A 14,895-nucleotide genomic window follows, 5' to 3' on the forward strand; every position below is an offset into this window, starting at 1 on the left:
AGATCTGCCGGTTTTGACACCGACACTCCTCCTTAGAGACTGGTTGATAGTTACTATCCTCTGAATCCTCATTCCCGACAGGCTTGTCGGGGTTAACTTGTCACTCCTCCCACTCCTCCTGCTCAGACGCAGGCTCGGCGGGGCCTTCAGGATCTTCGGCATCGTCTGACGTGTTATTGTCTCCAGTGTCGGTATTGTTGTCCTTTTCGCGACGCGATTTTGAGCGGCGCCGCTGACATCGATGTTTTGGTGGTGCCTTGACGGGCTTGTCCTCGCTCGGATCCTTCTTGCCATCGTGGTCATCCTTTTTAGGTGTATCTACCATACACACATCATATGTGGAGTTGGCCGTCCAGCGCCCGGTAAATGGCGGGTCTTGGCCTAGTTTGTCTCCGGCACGATCATCCACACCGTCGATGTCTTCGGAGGCGTAATCTAACATGTCGGTAAAGTCTTCGATAGTGGCTATTAAGTGGGTGGTGGGTGGGACGTAAAATTCCCCGCTCTTAGCCCTAATCTGGGTTGGGCATAGTTCGGAGGTGATACCTCCATAATGGAGAGAGATCGCATTAAGTCCAGGGCCTCGTTTAGCAGCGAATACCGGACGAGGAACTGAGGTCCCGAGGAGCTGGTCATGGTGCATGACACCTGGCCGTGCTCAACAGGCGCAGACCTTGAGAGTTCAGAGCTAGACTCCCGGGGTGAGTTCGGTTCTCCGATGACAGGGAGAGTCCTGCTTGATTCCAGGCTTGTCGAAAATATGGTCACCTCTGGGTTTCCGGCAAAGAGCTATGTAGTAGGAGAGAGTTCGGTGGGTTTCAAACTCCTATCCTCGGATGAGGTGGTCTGCTCTGGATCTACGGCCAGGGCAGGGATGATAGTTGGACTTTTGAGCGGTGCCTGATAATGGATCCGATGGGTTTCCTTCTTGGAAATTATGAATAGTGGTCGAGATCGTGAACCCTTCAAAGATCAAGTCTACTCGGATGTCAGCGACGTAATTCAGGCTCCTGAGTGTGATATGATGACCAGGAGCATAGCTGTCGATCTGTTCAAGGTGACCAATTGAATTGGCATGCAAACCGAAGCCGCCAAACACAAAAAGTTGATCGAGGAGGAAAGCTTCCCCGGAAACAACATCGTTGTTGGTGATTGAACGAGCCATCGAACCTTCTGCCGACGACACAGTGGAACTCTCAATGAAAGCACCAATATCGGTGTCAAAACTGGCCGATCTCGGGAAGGGGGTCCCGAACTATGCGTCTGAGGATCGAAGGTGACAAGGGACACAGGGTACATGAAGTTTACCCAGGTTCGGGCCCTCTTAATGGAGGTAAAACCCTACATCCTACTTGATTGTATTTGATGAGTATAGGGGTTACAAGAGTCGATCTACCTCGAGATCGTAATGGCTAAACCATAGATGTCTAGCATATATGAATACTGATAGCCTCTACGGACTAAACCCTCTGGTTTATATAGACACCGGAGGGGCCTAGGGTTGTACAGAGTTGGCTTGCAGAAGAAGGAAATTATACATCCGGATGCCAATCTTGCCATCCACGCATAGGAGAGTCCTATCCAAACACGGGGGAAGGTCTTCTACCTTGTATCTTCACGAACCATCAGTCCGGCCCATATCACACAGCCTGGACACCCGAGGACCCCCTAATCCAGGACTCCCTCAATGAACTCATATAAATTTGTATTGGTATTATATCTACCGTATTCCAACTTCTTGATGGTTCATACCCTCCGATACTACCCATAGATTCACCAAAATAAGCAAACAACACAATGAAAACAGAATCTGTAAAAAAACAGAATAGTGTGTAGTAATCTGGAAATTTTCTATACTTCTGTAACTCCAAATATCCTAAAAATTTAGGAAAATATAGAAAATTTGTATATCAATCTTGTGTAAAAAAATCAGATCAAAATCGCGCATCTGTGAATTTCTATAAGTTTGCAAATGAGCGCAAAAGTGTGTGTTTTTTAGCAAGATCAAATCAACTATCACCATAGACCATCCCAAAGGTCTTACTTGGTAGTTTATTGAAACAAAATCTATAAAACATGATTATTGCAGTAGCCTAATCATGTGAACACACAAAAACAGTAGGGATAAATATTGGGTTGTCTCCCAACAAGCAATTTTCTTTAATGCCTTTCTAGCTAGGCATGATGATTTCAATGATGCTCACATAAAAGAATTGAAACATAATGGTAGCAATCATGAATCACATTGCAAGCATATTTAAGCCTACCACACTTCCTATGCATAGGGAGTTTGTGAGCAAACAATTTATGGGAGCAAGAATCAACTAGCATAGGAAGGTAAAACAAGCAAAACTTCAAGACTTTCACCACATAGAGAGGAAACTTGATATTATTGAGATATGAAAAGCATATGTTCATCTCTCATAATAATTTTCAGTAGCATCATGAATGAATTCAACAATATAATGATAACCCACAAGTATAGGGGATCACAATAGTTTTCGATTGTAGAGTATTCAACCCAAATTTATTGATTCGACACAAGGGGAGCCAAAGAATATTCTCAAGTATTACAGTTGAGTTGTCAATTCAACCGCACTTGAAAGACTTAATATCTGCAGCAAAGTATTTAGTATCAAAGTAATATGGAAGTAACAGTAAAAGGGAGCAAAGGTAATAGTATTGGTTTTGTAGTGATTGTAACAGTGGCAACGGTAAATTAACTAAGCAAAGATCAATATGTGAAAAGCTCATAGGCATTGGATCAGTGATGGATAATTATGTCGGATGCGATTCCTCATGCAACAGTTATAACATAGGGTGACACAGAACTAGCTCCAGTTCATCAATGTAATGTAGGCATGTATTCCGAATTTAGTCATACGTGCTTATGGAAAAGAACTTGCATGACATCTTTTGTCCTACCCTCCCATGGTAGCGGGAGCCTATTGGAAACTAAAGGATATTAAGGCCTCCTTTCAATAGAGTACTGGAACAAAGCATTAACACTTAGTGAATACATGAACTCCTCAAACTATAGTCATCACCGTAATTGTCCCGATTATTGTCACTTCGGGGTTAACGGATCATAACACATAGTAGGTGACTATTGACTTGCAAAATAGGATCAAGAACTCACATATATTCATGGAAACATAATAGGTTCAGATTGGAAATCATGGCATCGGGCCCTAGTGACAACCATTAAGCATAGCAAAGTCATAGCAACATCAATCTCAGAACATAATGGATACTAGGGATCAAACCCTAACAAAACTAACTCGATTACATGATAAATCTCATCCAACCCATCACCGTCCAGCAAGCCTACGATGGAATTACTCACGCAAGGCGGTGAGCATCATGAAATTGGTGATGGAGGAAGGTTGATGATGACGATGGCAACAGATTCCCCTCTTCCGAGCCCCGAATGGACTCCAGATCAGCCCTCCCGAGAGAGATTAGGGCTTGGCAGCGGATCTGTATCATAAAACGTGATGAATCCTTCTCTCTGATCTTTTTCTCTCTGAACATGAATATATAGAGTTGGAGTTGAGGTCGGTGGAGCATCAGGGGGCCCATGAGATAGGGGCGTGCCACCCACCCCCGTGGGCAGGGTGAGGGCCCCCTGACGTTGATTTTTCACCAGTATTTTTTATAAATTCCAAAAATATTCTCCATGAAGTTTCAGGTCATTCCAAGAACTTTTGTTTCTGCACAAAAATAACACCATGGCAATTCTGCTGAAGACAACGTCAATCTAGGTTAGTTCCATTCAAATCATCCAAGTTAGAGTCCAAAACACGGTCAAAAGTGTTTGGAAATGTAGATATGATGGAGACGTATCAACTGCCCCAAGCTTAAACATTTGCTTGTCCTCAAGCAATTCAGTTGACAAATTAAAAGTGATAAAGAAAAACTTTTACAAAGTCAGTTTGATCTTGTTGTTGTAAATATGTAAAGCAAGCATTCAAGTTTTCAGCAAAGATTATGAACTAACCATATTCACAATAACATTTAGGTCTCATGTTTACTCATATCAATGGCATAATCAACTAGTGAGCATAATAGTAAATATCGGATGACAACACTTTCTAAAAACAATCATAATATGATATATCAAGATGGTATCTCGCTAGCCCTTTCTGAGACCGCAAAATATAAATGCAGAGCACCTTTGAAGATCAAGGACTGACTAAATATTGTAATTCATGGTAAAAGAGATCCAGTCACACCCATACTCAATGTAAACTAATAATAATGCATGCAAATGACAGCGGTGCTCTCCAACTGGTGATCTTTAATAAGAGGGTGATGACTCAACATAAAAGTAAATAGATAGGCCCTTCGCAGAGGGAAGCAGGGATTTGTAGAGGTGCGAGAGCTCGATTTTAAAAAAGATATAAATAATATTTTGAGTGGCATACTTTCATTGTCAACATAACAACTGAGAGATCTCGATATCTTCCATGCTACACACATTATAGGTGGTTCCCAAACAGAATGGTAAAGTTTATACTCCCCCACCACCAACAAACATCAATCCATGGCTTGTCCGAAACAACGGGTGCCTCCAACTAACAACAATCCTGGGGGAGTTTTGTTTGCAATTATTTTAATTTAAGCATGAGACTGGGCATATCGGTTACCAGCCATTTCTCATGAATGAGGAGCGGAGTCCACTCCTCTTGAGAATAACCCGCCTAGCATGGAAGATATAGACAACCCTAGTTGATACATGAGCTATTCGAGCATACAAAACATAATTTCATTTGAAGGTTTAGAGTTTGGCACATACAAATTTACTTGGAATGGCAGGTAGATACCGCATATAGGAAGGTATGGTGGACTCATATGGAATAACTTTTGGGGTTTATGGAAGTGGATGCATGCTACCTCTTGAGCACTGCGTTGGTTTTCCCTTAAAGAGGAAAGGATGATGCAGTAAGCAGCGTAAGTATTTCCCTCAGTTTTTGAGAACCAAGGTATCAATCCAGTTGGAGATCACGCTCAAGTCCCATGCACCTACACAAACAAATAAGAACCTCGCAACCAACGTGAAAAATGGGTTGTCAATCCCTTCATGGTCACTTACGAGAGTGAGATCTGATAGATATGATAAGATAATATTTTTGGTATTTTTATGATAAAGAGAAATAAAGATGCAAGGTAAAATAAAAGGCGATAGAAATAACTAAGTATTGGAAGATTAATATGATGGAAGATAAACCCGGGGGCCATAGGTTTCACTAGTGGCTTCTCTCAAGAGCATAAGTATTACGGTGGGTAAACGAATTACTGTCGAGCAATTGATAGAATTGAGCATAGTTATGAGAATATCTAGGTATGATCATGTATATAGGCATCACGTCCGAGACAAGTAGACTGACTACTGCCTGCATCTACTACTATTACTCCACACATCGACCGCTATCCAGCATGCATCTAGAGTATTAAGTTCAAGAGAACAGAGTAATGCTTTAAGGAAGATGACATGATGTAGAGGGAAAAACTCATGCAATATGATATAAACCCCATCTTCTTATCCTCGATGGCAACAATACAATACGTATCGGTTCCCTTTCTGTCACTGGGATCGAACACCGCAAGATTGAACCCAAAGCTAAGCACTTCTCCCATTGCAAGAAAGATCAATCTAGTAGGCCAAACCAAACTGATAATTCGAAGAGAGTTGCAAAGATAAACCAATCATACATAAAAGAATTCACAGGAGAATCAAATATTGTTCATAGATAAATTGGATCATAAACCCACAATTCATCGAATCTCGACAAACACACCGCAAAAGAAGATTACATCGAATAGATCTCCAAGAGAATCGAGGAGAACTTTGTATTGAGATCTAAAGAGAGAGAATAAGCCATCTAGGTAATAACTATGGACCCGAAGGTCTGAAGTAAACTACTCACACATCACCGGAGAGGCCATGGAGTTGATGTAGAGGCCCTCCGTGATCAATGCCCCCTCCGGTGGAGCTCCGGAAAAGGCCCGAGATGGGATCTCTCGACTATAGAAGGTTGCGGCGGTGGAATTAGGTTTTTGTGGTGCTCCTGGATGTTTGGGGGGTACGTGGATATATATATATATATATATATATATATATATATATATATATATATATATATATATATAAGAGGAAGAAGTACGTCGGTGGATCAACGGAGGGCCCATGAGGGTGGAGGGCGCGCCCAGGGGGTAGGCGCGCCCCCTGCCTCGTGCCTTCCTCCCTTGTTTCTTGGCGGCCACTCGAAATCTCCTGGATCACGTTTGTTGAGAAAATCACGCTCCCAAAGGTTTCATTCCTTTTGGACTCCGTTTGATATTCATTTTCTTCGAAACCCTAAAATAGGCAAAAAAAAATAGCAATTTGGGTTGGGCCTCCGATTAGTAGGTTAGTCCCAGAAATGATATAAAAGTGTAAAATAAAGCCCATTAACATCCAAAATAGATAATATAATAGCATGGAGCAATCAAAAATTATAGATATGTTGGAGACGTATCAGCATCCCAAGCTTAATTCCTGCTCGTCCTTGAGTAGCTAAATGATAAAAAAGAATAGTTTTTGATGTGGAATGCTTTCTAATATGTTTCCCAATGTAATTTTTCTTTATTTTGGCATGAATATTCAGATCCATAAGATTCAAAATAAAAGTTTAATATTGACATAAAAATAATAATACTTCAAGCATACTAACTAAGCAATTATGTCTTCTCAAAATAACGTGGCCAAAGAAAGTTATCCCTACAAAATCATATAGTCTGGCTATGCTCCATCTTCACCACACAAAATATTTAAATCATGCACAACCCCGATGATAGGCCAAGAAATTGTTTCATACTTTTGATGTTGTCAAATTTTTTCAATCTTCACGCAATACATGAGCGTGAGCCATGGATATAGCACTATGGTGGAATAAAATGGTGGTTGTGGAGAATACAAAAAGGAGAAGATAGTCTCACATCAACTAGGCATATCAAGGGGCTATGGAGATGCCCATTAATAGATATCAATGTGAGTGAGTAGGGATTGCCATGCAACGGATGCGCTAGAGCTATAAGTGTATGAAAGCTCAACAAAAGAAACTAAGTGGGTGTGCATCCAACTTGCTTGCTCACGAAGACCTAGGGCAATTTGAGGAAGTCCATCATTGGAATATACAAGCCAAGTTCTATAATGAAAAATTCCCACTAGTATATGAAAGTGATATCATAGGAGACTCTCTATCATGAAGATCATGGTGCTACTTTGAAGCACAAGTGTGGAAAAGGATAGTAACATTGTCCCTTCTCTCTTTTTCTCTCATTTTCTTGGGCCTTCCTTTTTTTTCTTTTTTTCGTCCGGAGTCTCATCCCGACTTGTGGGGGAATCATCGTCTCCATCATCTTTCCTCACTGGGACAGTGCTCTAATAATGATGATCATCACACTTTATTCACTTACAACTCAAGAATTACAACTCGATACTTAGAACAAGATATGACTATGTGAATGCCTCCGGCGGTGTACCGGGATGTGCAATGATGCATGAGTGACATGTATGAAGAATTATGAATGGTGGCTTTGCCACAAATATGATGCAAACTACATGATCATGCAAGCAATATGACAATGATAGGTAGGTATGGTAAGATGCATGGCAATATATCTCGGAATGGCAATGGAAATGCCATAGGTAGGTATGGTGGCTGTTTTGAGGAAGGTATATGGTGGGTTTATGATACCGGTGAAAAGTGCGCGGTATTAGAGAGGCTAGCAATGGTGGGAGGGTGAGAGTGCGTATAATACATGGACTCAAAATTAGTCATAAAGAACTCACATACTTATTGCGAATTTCTACAAGTTATCAAAGCAAAGTATTACGCGCATGCTCCTAGGGGGATAGATTGGTAGGAAAAGACCATCGCTCGTCCCCGACCACCACTCATAAGGAAGGCAATCAATAAATAAATCATGCTCCGACTTCGTCACATAACGGTTCACCATACGTGCATGCTACGGGAATCAGAAGCTTCAACACAAGTATTTCTCCAATTCACAACCACTCAACTAGCATGACTCTAATATTACCATCTCCATATCTCAAAACAATTATCAAGTATCAAACTTCTCATAGTATTCAATGCACTTGCATGAAGGTTTTTATTATTGCCATGTTGTTCTAAAGGACTCTCAAAATAATATAAGTGAAGCATGAGAGAACAATAGTTTCTATAAAACAAAACCACCACCGTGCTCTAAAAGATATAAGTGAAGCACTAGAGCAAAAACTATATAGCTCAAAAGATATAAGTGAAGCACATAGAGTATTCTAATAAATTCCCAATCGTGTGAGTCTCTCTCAAAAGGTTTGTACAGCAAGGATGATTGTGGTAAACTAAAAATCAAAGAATCAAATCATACAAGATTCTCCAAGCAAAACACATATCATGTGGTGAATAAAAATATAGCTCCAAGTAAAGTTACCAATAGACGAACACGAAAGAGGGGATGCCTTCTGGGGCATCCCCAAGCTTAGGCATTTTGGTGTCCTTGAATTTTAACTTGGGGTGCCATGGGCATCCCCAAGCTTAGGATCTTGCCACTCCTTGTTCCATAATCCATCAAATCTTTACCCAAAACTTGAAAACTTCACCACACAAAACTCAAAATAGAAAATCTCGTGAGCTCTGTTAGAGAAAGAAAACAAAACACCACTTCAAGGTACTGTAATTAACTCATTCTTTATTTATATTGGTGTTAAACCTACTGTATTCCAACTTCTCTATGGTTCATACCTCCCGATACTAGCCATAGATTCATCAAAATAAGCAATAAACACAAGAAAAACAGAATCTGTCAAAAACAGAACAGTCTGTAGTAATCTGTAGCTAACGCAAGTTCTGGAACCCCAAAAATTCTAAAATAAATTGCTGGACGTGAGGAATTTATCTATTAATCATCTTCAAAATTAATTAACTAAATAGCGCCTTCCAAATAAAAATGGCAGCAATTCTCGTGAGCGCTAAAGTTTCTGTTTTTTACAGCAAGATCAAAAAGACTTTCCCCAAGTCTTCCCAACGGTTCTACTTGGCACAAACACTAATTAAACACAAAAAACACAACCAAAACAGAGGCTAGATAAATTATTTATTACTAAACAGGAGCGAAAAGCAAGGAATAAAAATAAAATTGGGTTGCCTCCTAACAAGCGCTATCGTTTAACGCCCCTAGGTAGGCATAAAAGCGAAGATAGATCTAGGTATTGCCATCTTTGGTTTTACGGAAGAAAAGAGCAAACTTATTTTCTATGGAATTAATCTTTCTATTTTGATAAAGCATATGGTTGTTAATGGTAGAAGAATTTAAGCATTTTACAGAAATTTGCATCTAAGCTAGCTTTCATCTCTTTGATAGATTCGTTTTGGTAAGAGAGCAAAAGAGATGTGGATTAAACTTTCTCATTCATGGGGTGCCCAAATATGGTTTTCTTATTTTCATAAGTATCTATGGCATCCCCTTCAAGAAAACCTTCTTCAAAAATAGAATCTAGGACAAGCTTAAACTAAGAAGGTAGGGCAATATAAAAGCTCTTTAAGTAAACTTCAATTTGGTATTGGGGCACATAGCTGGCCCGGATCCTTAATAGTCTATCCCAAGCATCTTTCAAAGATTCATCGAGTAAATAATGAAAATTTTCGGAATCATCTTCTTCAAAATTATTAAGATTCTCATTTATAACTTCGGTAGGTCTTCCATAGCATCATTTTTTATGAGTTTAGATAGAATAGAAGGATTGTCAAAAGTACTAAAACTAGGGAGAGGACCCCCAACCCTTTTTGATTCCGACATGGCGAAAGAAAGGAGAGCGGAAAAGAGAGGGCAAATAAAACGGCAAGGGTGAAGTGGGGGAGAGAAAAACGAGAGGCAAATGGGAAATAATGTAACACGAGGCATAAGAGTTTGTGATGGGTACTTGGTATGTCTTGACTTGACTTGACTTGGCGCGAATCTCCCCGGCAACGGCGCCAGAAATCCTTCTTGCTACCTCTTGAGCACTGCGTTGGTTTTCCCTGGAAGACAAAAGGGTGATGCAGTAAAGCGTAAGTATTTCCCTCAGCTTTTGAGAAACAAGGTATCAATCCAGTAGGAGATCATGCTCAAGTCCCACGCACCTACACAAGCAAATAAGAACCTCACAACCAACATGAAAAAGGGGTTGTCAATCCCTTCACGGTCATTTACGAGAGTGAGATCTGATAGATCTGATAAGATAATATTTTTGGTATTTTATGATAAAGAGAAATAAAGATGCAAGGTAAAATAAAAGGCGATAGAAATAATTAAGTATTGGAAGATTAATATGATGGAAGATAAACCCGGGGGCCATAGGTTTCACTAGTGGCTTCTCTCAAGAGCATAAGTATTACGGTGGGTAAACGAATTACTGTCGAGCAATTGATAGAATTGAGCATAGTTATGAGAATATCTAGGTATGATCATGTATATAGGCATCACGTCCGAGACAAGTAGACTGACTACTGCCTGCATCTACTACTATTACTCCACACATCGACCGCTATCCAGCATGCATCTAGTGTATTAAGTTCAAGAGAACAGGGTAATGCTTTAAGGAAGATGACATGATGTAGAGGGATAAACTCATGCAATATGATATAAACCCCATCTTCTTATCCTCGATGGCAACAATACAATACGTATCGGTTCCCTTTCTGTCACTGGGATCGAACACCGCAAGATTGAACCCAAAGCTAAGCACTTCTCCCATTGCAAGAAAGATCAATCTAGTAGGCCAAACCAAACTGATAATTCGAAGAGACTTGCAAAGATAAACCAATCATACATAAAAGAATTCAGAGGAGAATCAAATATTGTTCATAGATAAATTGGATCATAAACCCACAATTCATCGGATCTCGACAAACACACCGCAAAAGAAGATTACATCGAATAGATCTCCAAGAGAATCGAGGAGAACTTTGTATTGAGATCCAAAGAGAGAGAAGAAGCTATCTAGCTAATAATTATGGACCCGAAGGTCTGAAGTAAACTACTCACACATCACTGGAGAGGCCATGGAGTTGATGTAGAGGCCCTCTGTGATCAATGCCCCCTCCGGTGGAGCTCCGGAAAAGGCCCCGAGATGGGATCTCTCGAGTACAGAAGGTTGCGGCGCTGGAATTAGGTTTGCATGGTGCTCCTGGATGTTTGGGGGGTACGTTGATATATATAGGAGGAAGAAGTACGTTGGTGGAGCAACGGAGGGCCCACAAGGTTGCAGGACGCGCCCAGGGGGGTAGGCGCGCCCCCTGCCTGGTGCCTTCCTCCCTTGTTTCTTGGCGGCCACTCCAAGTCTCCTGGATCACGTTTGTTGAGAAAATCACGTTCCCGAAGGTTTCATTCCGTTTGGACTCCGTTTGATATTCCTTTTCTTCAAAACCCTAAAATAGGCACACAAAAAAACAGCAATTTGGGCTGGGCCTCCGATTAGTAGGTTAGTCCCAAAATTGATATACAAGTGTAAAATAAAGCCCATTAACATCCAAAATAGATAATATAATAGCATGGAGCAATCAAAAATTATAGATACGCTGGAGACGTGTCAATGCACAAGCAGTATTCCCGCTTAGTACAAGTGAAGGCTAAAAAGAGACTGGGAAGCGACCAGCTAGAGAGCGACCACAGTCATGAACATGCATTAAAATTAATCAACACTGAGTGCAAGCATGAGTAGGATATAATTCACCATGAACATAAATATCGTGGAGGCTATTTTGATTTTGTTTCAACTACATGCGTGAACATGTGCCAAGTCAAGCCACTTGAATCATTCAAAGGAGGATACCACCCTATCATACCACATCATAACCATTTTAATAGCATGTTGGCACGCAAGGTAAACCTATTATAAACTCCTAGATAATTAAGCATGGCATGAGCAACTATAATCTCTAATTGTCATTGCAAACATCTTTCATTCATAATAGGCTGAATCAGGAATGATGAACTAACCATATTTACAAAAACAAGATAGGTCGAGTTCATACCAGCTTCTCTCATCTCAATCAGTCCAACATATATCGTCATTATTGCCTTTCACCTGAACAACCAAACGGTGTGGATAATAATAATAGTGCACGTGCATTGGACTAAGCTGGAATATGCAAGCATTCAATACATAGGAGAAGACAAGGTAATATGGGCTCTTGGTTAGATCAACAATAATTCATATGAGAGCCACTAAACATTTTCATCATGGTCTTCTCCTCTCGACCCCCAAAGAAAAGGAAAGAAACAAAACTATTTACATGGGAAAGCTCCCAACAAGCAAAAGAAGAACGAGAAATCTTTTTGGGCTTTATTTTAATTACTACTACAAACATGGAAAGTAAACTAGCTAAAAGCTACAACTAATTTTTTGTTTTTTCTGGTTTTTATTAAGGTTTTTCAAACACAAAAGAAGAATGCTGGAAAAGCAAATAAACTAGCATGGATAGTACAATGAAAAATTATGAGCACCAACAACTGGCATGAGTGTGTGAACATGAATGTAATATCGGTGAGAAATACGTACTCCCTAAAGCTTAGGCTTTTGGCCTAAGTTGGTCTAGGGCCACGGCTAGCCTGGTGGATATCCAAAGTTGTAGTTGGGGTCGTATTGAGATGCAGCGGCTACTGCCTGACGAGCTGCAGCTTGGAGGCGAGCTACCTCCGTCCTCCTCTTGTACTCGTTCGCCTCCTCCTTGCTTATAACATATCTCCTTTTTGCCTGAAAGTCAAAGAAAGTAGGAGCAGGGAGAGCAACATGGACGGTGCGCCGTCTATCAAAGATTAGTCGGTACTGGAGGAACGGATCGTTCCTCTCAACAAACTGGTGGTGAACCATAGCATCATAATCTAGATAAGCAGGAGGCAACTCAATATCATTTCCACATATTGGTATATCAAGATAGTTAGCTACACGAGTTGCATAAATTCCACCAAAAAATCTCCACTTATACTATTGTGATGCAACCTACATGCAACAATAGCCCCCAGGTTATATTGTTTATCACCTAATACCGCACTTTTGAGGATACTAAGATCTAGAACACACATGTGACAAGCCTCATCTTTACCGTTAATGCATCTACCAACGAAGAGAGCAAAATAATGTACGGAAGGGAAATGAATGCTTCCTATGGTAGCTTGTGTGATATCCCTAGATTCCCCCACAGTAATACTAGCAAGAAAGTCTTTATATTCAGATTTGCGAGGTTCACTGACATTGCCCCACTGCGGGAGTTTACAAGCAATATTAAAATCTTCTAGGTCCATGGTATATGATTTATCATAAAGATCAAATAAAACAGTGAGAGAATTGCGCGAGGATGTAAATTTAAACCTTCTCACAAATGAATCAGTTAGATAGAGGTACTGCCAGCACTTATCTAACACGAAGCTCTCAAGATCAGCGTTATGCACATACGCGTCAAATTCATCCTTGATGCCTGCCTGGACCATGAACTCCTCTTACGGCCAATCACAAGGCCGCACTTGAGCTTCCCTTGGTAGTTCATTGTCCGGCTCACGTATCGCGAGCCTTGGGCCTTGCTTCCTTGAGGAACCACCTTGGTACATTTTCCTAAACATATTCCTTCCTCTGAAATTTTCAGTGACACAAAATAAAAGTGAATCAAACTCAACAAGATTGATAGCAACTACTCCTACAAGTGCCTAAAGGCCATATCATGCATTAAAACTACTTTTGACCACATAAATTTGACATGCAAGCTCAAGAACATGGTCACCTAAGCAGCAAAAATTTGCAATAAATAAAGCACTAGAACAAAAACTAATTGGACCATTGGAGGAGTCACATACAGAAGAACAATCCCCCAAAGCAGTTTTATGAATGGAGCTTTGAGCAAGGAGATCGAAAATGGAAGCAAGATGAGCTAGAACTCAGGTTTGAGCTGGTGGATGATTTTTTCTTGAGGAAGAGGAAGTGCGTGGGAGCAAAAATAAGTGGAGGGGGCCCACGTGGGGTCCACGAGGTAGGGGTGCGCCCCAGGGGGGTGGGTGCGCCCTGGACCCTCGTGGCCAGGTGGTGTGTCCCCCTGGTGTGTTCTCAGTGCCAATAATTCTTAAGTATTATAGAAAAAATCATATAAATTTTTTAGGACATTTGGAGAACTTTTATTTCTGGGGTACTTTTTTATTGCAAGGATAATTCAGAAAACAGACAGAAAATATTACTTTTGCTTTATTTAATCTAAATAACAAAAAAGTAAAAAGAGGGTACAGAGAGTTGTGCTTTCTAACTTCATCCATCTCATGCTCATCAAAAGGAATCCACTAACAAGGTTGATCAAGTCTTGTTAACAAACTATTTCTGAATCGCATGAAACCGGAGAATTTTCGAATAACACTAAGTTACCTCAACGCGATATGCACACCCCCAACAAAAAGAATATCATATTTCTTTTTGACAGTAGGAAGAGGGAATTCAAAACCTCCAATAGTAATCGTTGAAGTTTTTCCAATAGAATTAATATTGTGGACTTGAGGTTGTTTCCTCGGAAAGTGTACCGTATGCTCATTACCATTAACATGAAAAGTGGCATTGCCTTTGTTGCAATCAATAACAGCCCCTGCAGTATTCAAAAAGGGTCTACCAAGAATAATGGACATACTATCGTCCTCGGGAATACCAAGAATAACAAAGTCCATTAAAATAGTAACGTTTGCAACCACAACAGGCACATCCTCACAAATACCGACAGGTATAGCAGTTGATTTATCAGCCATTTGCAACGATATTTCAGTAGGTGTCAACTTATTCAAATCAAGCCTACGATATAAAGAGAGAGGCGTAACACTAACAGCGGCTCCAAG

This window comes from Triticum dicoccoides, chromosome 3A (assembly GCF_002162155.2).
Source record: "Triticum dicoccoides isolate Atlit2015 ecotype Zavitan chromosome 3A, WEW_v2.0, whole genome shotgun sequence".
In the NCBI taxonomy this organism is placed as follows: domain Eukaryota; kingdom Viridiplantae; phylum Streptophyta; class Magnoliopsida; order Poales; family Poaceae; genus Triticum; species Triticum dicoccoides.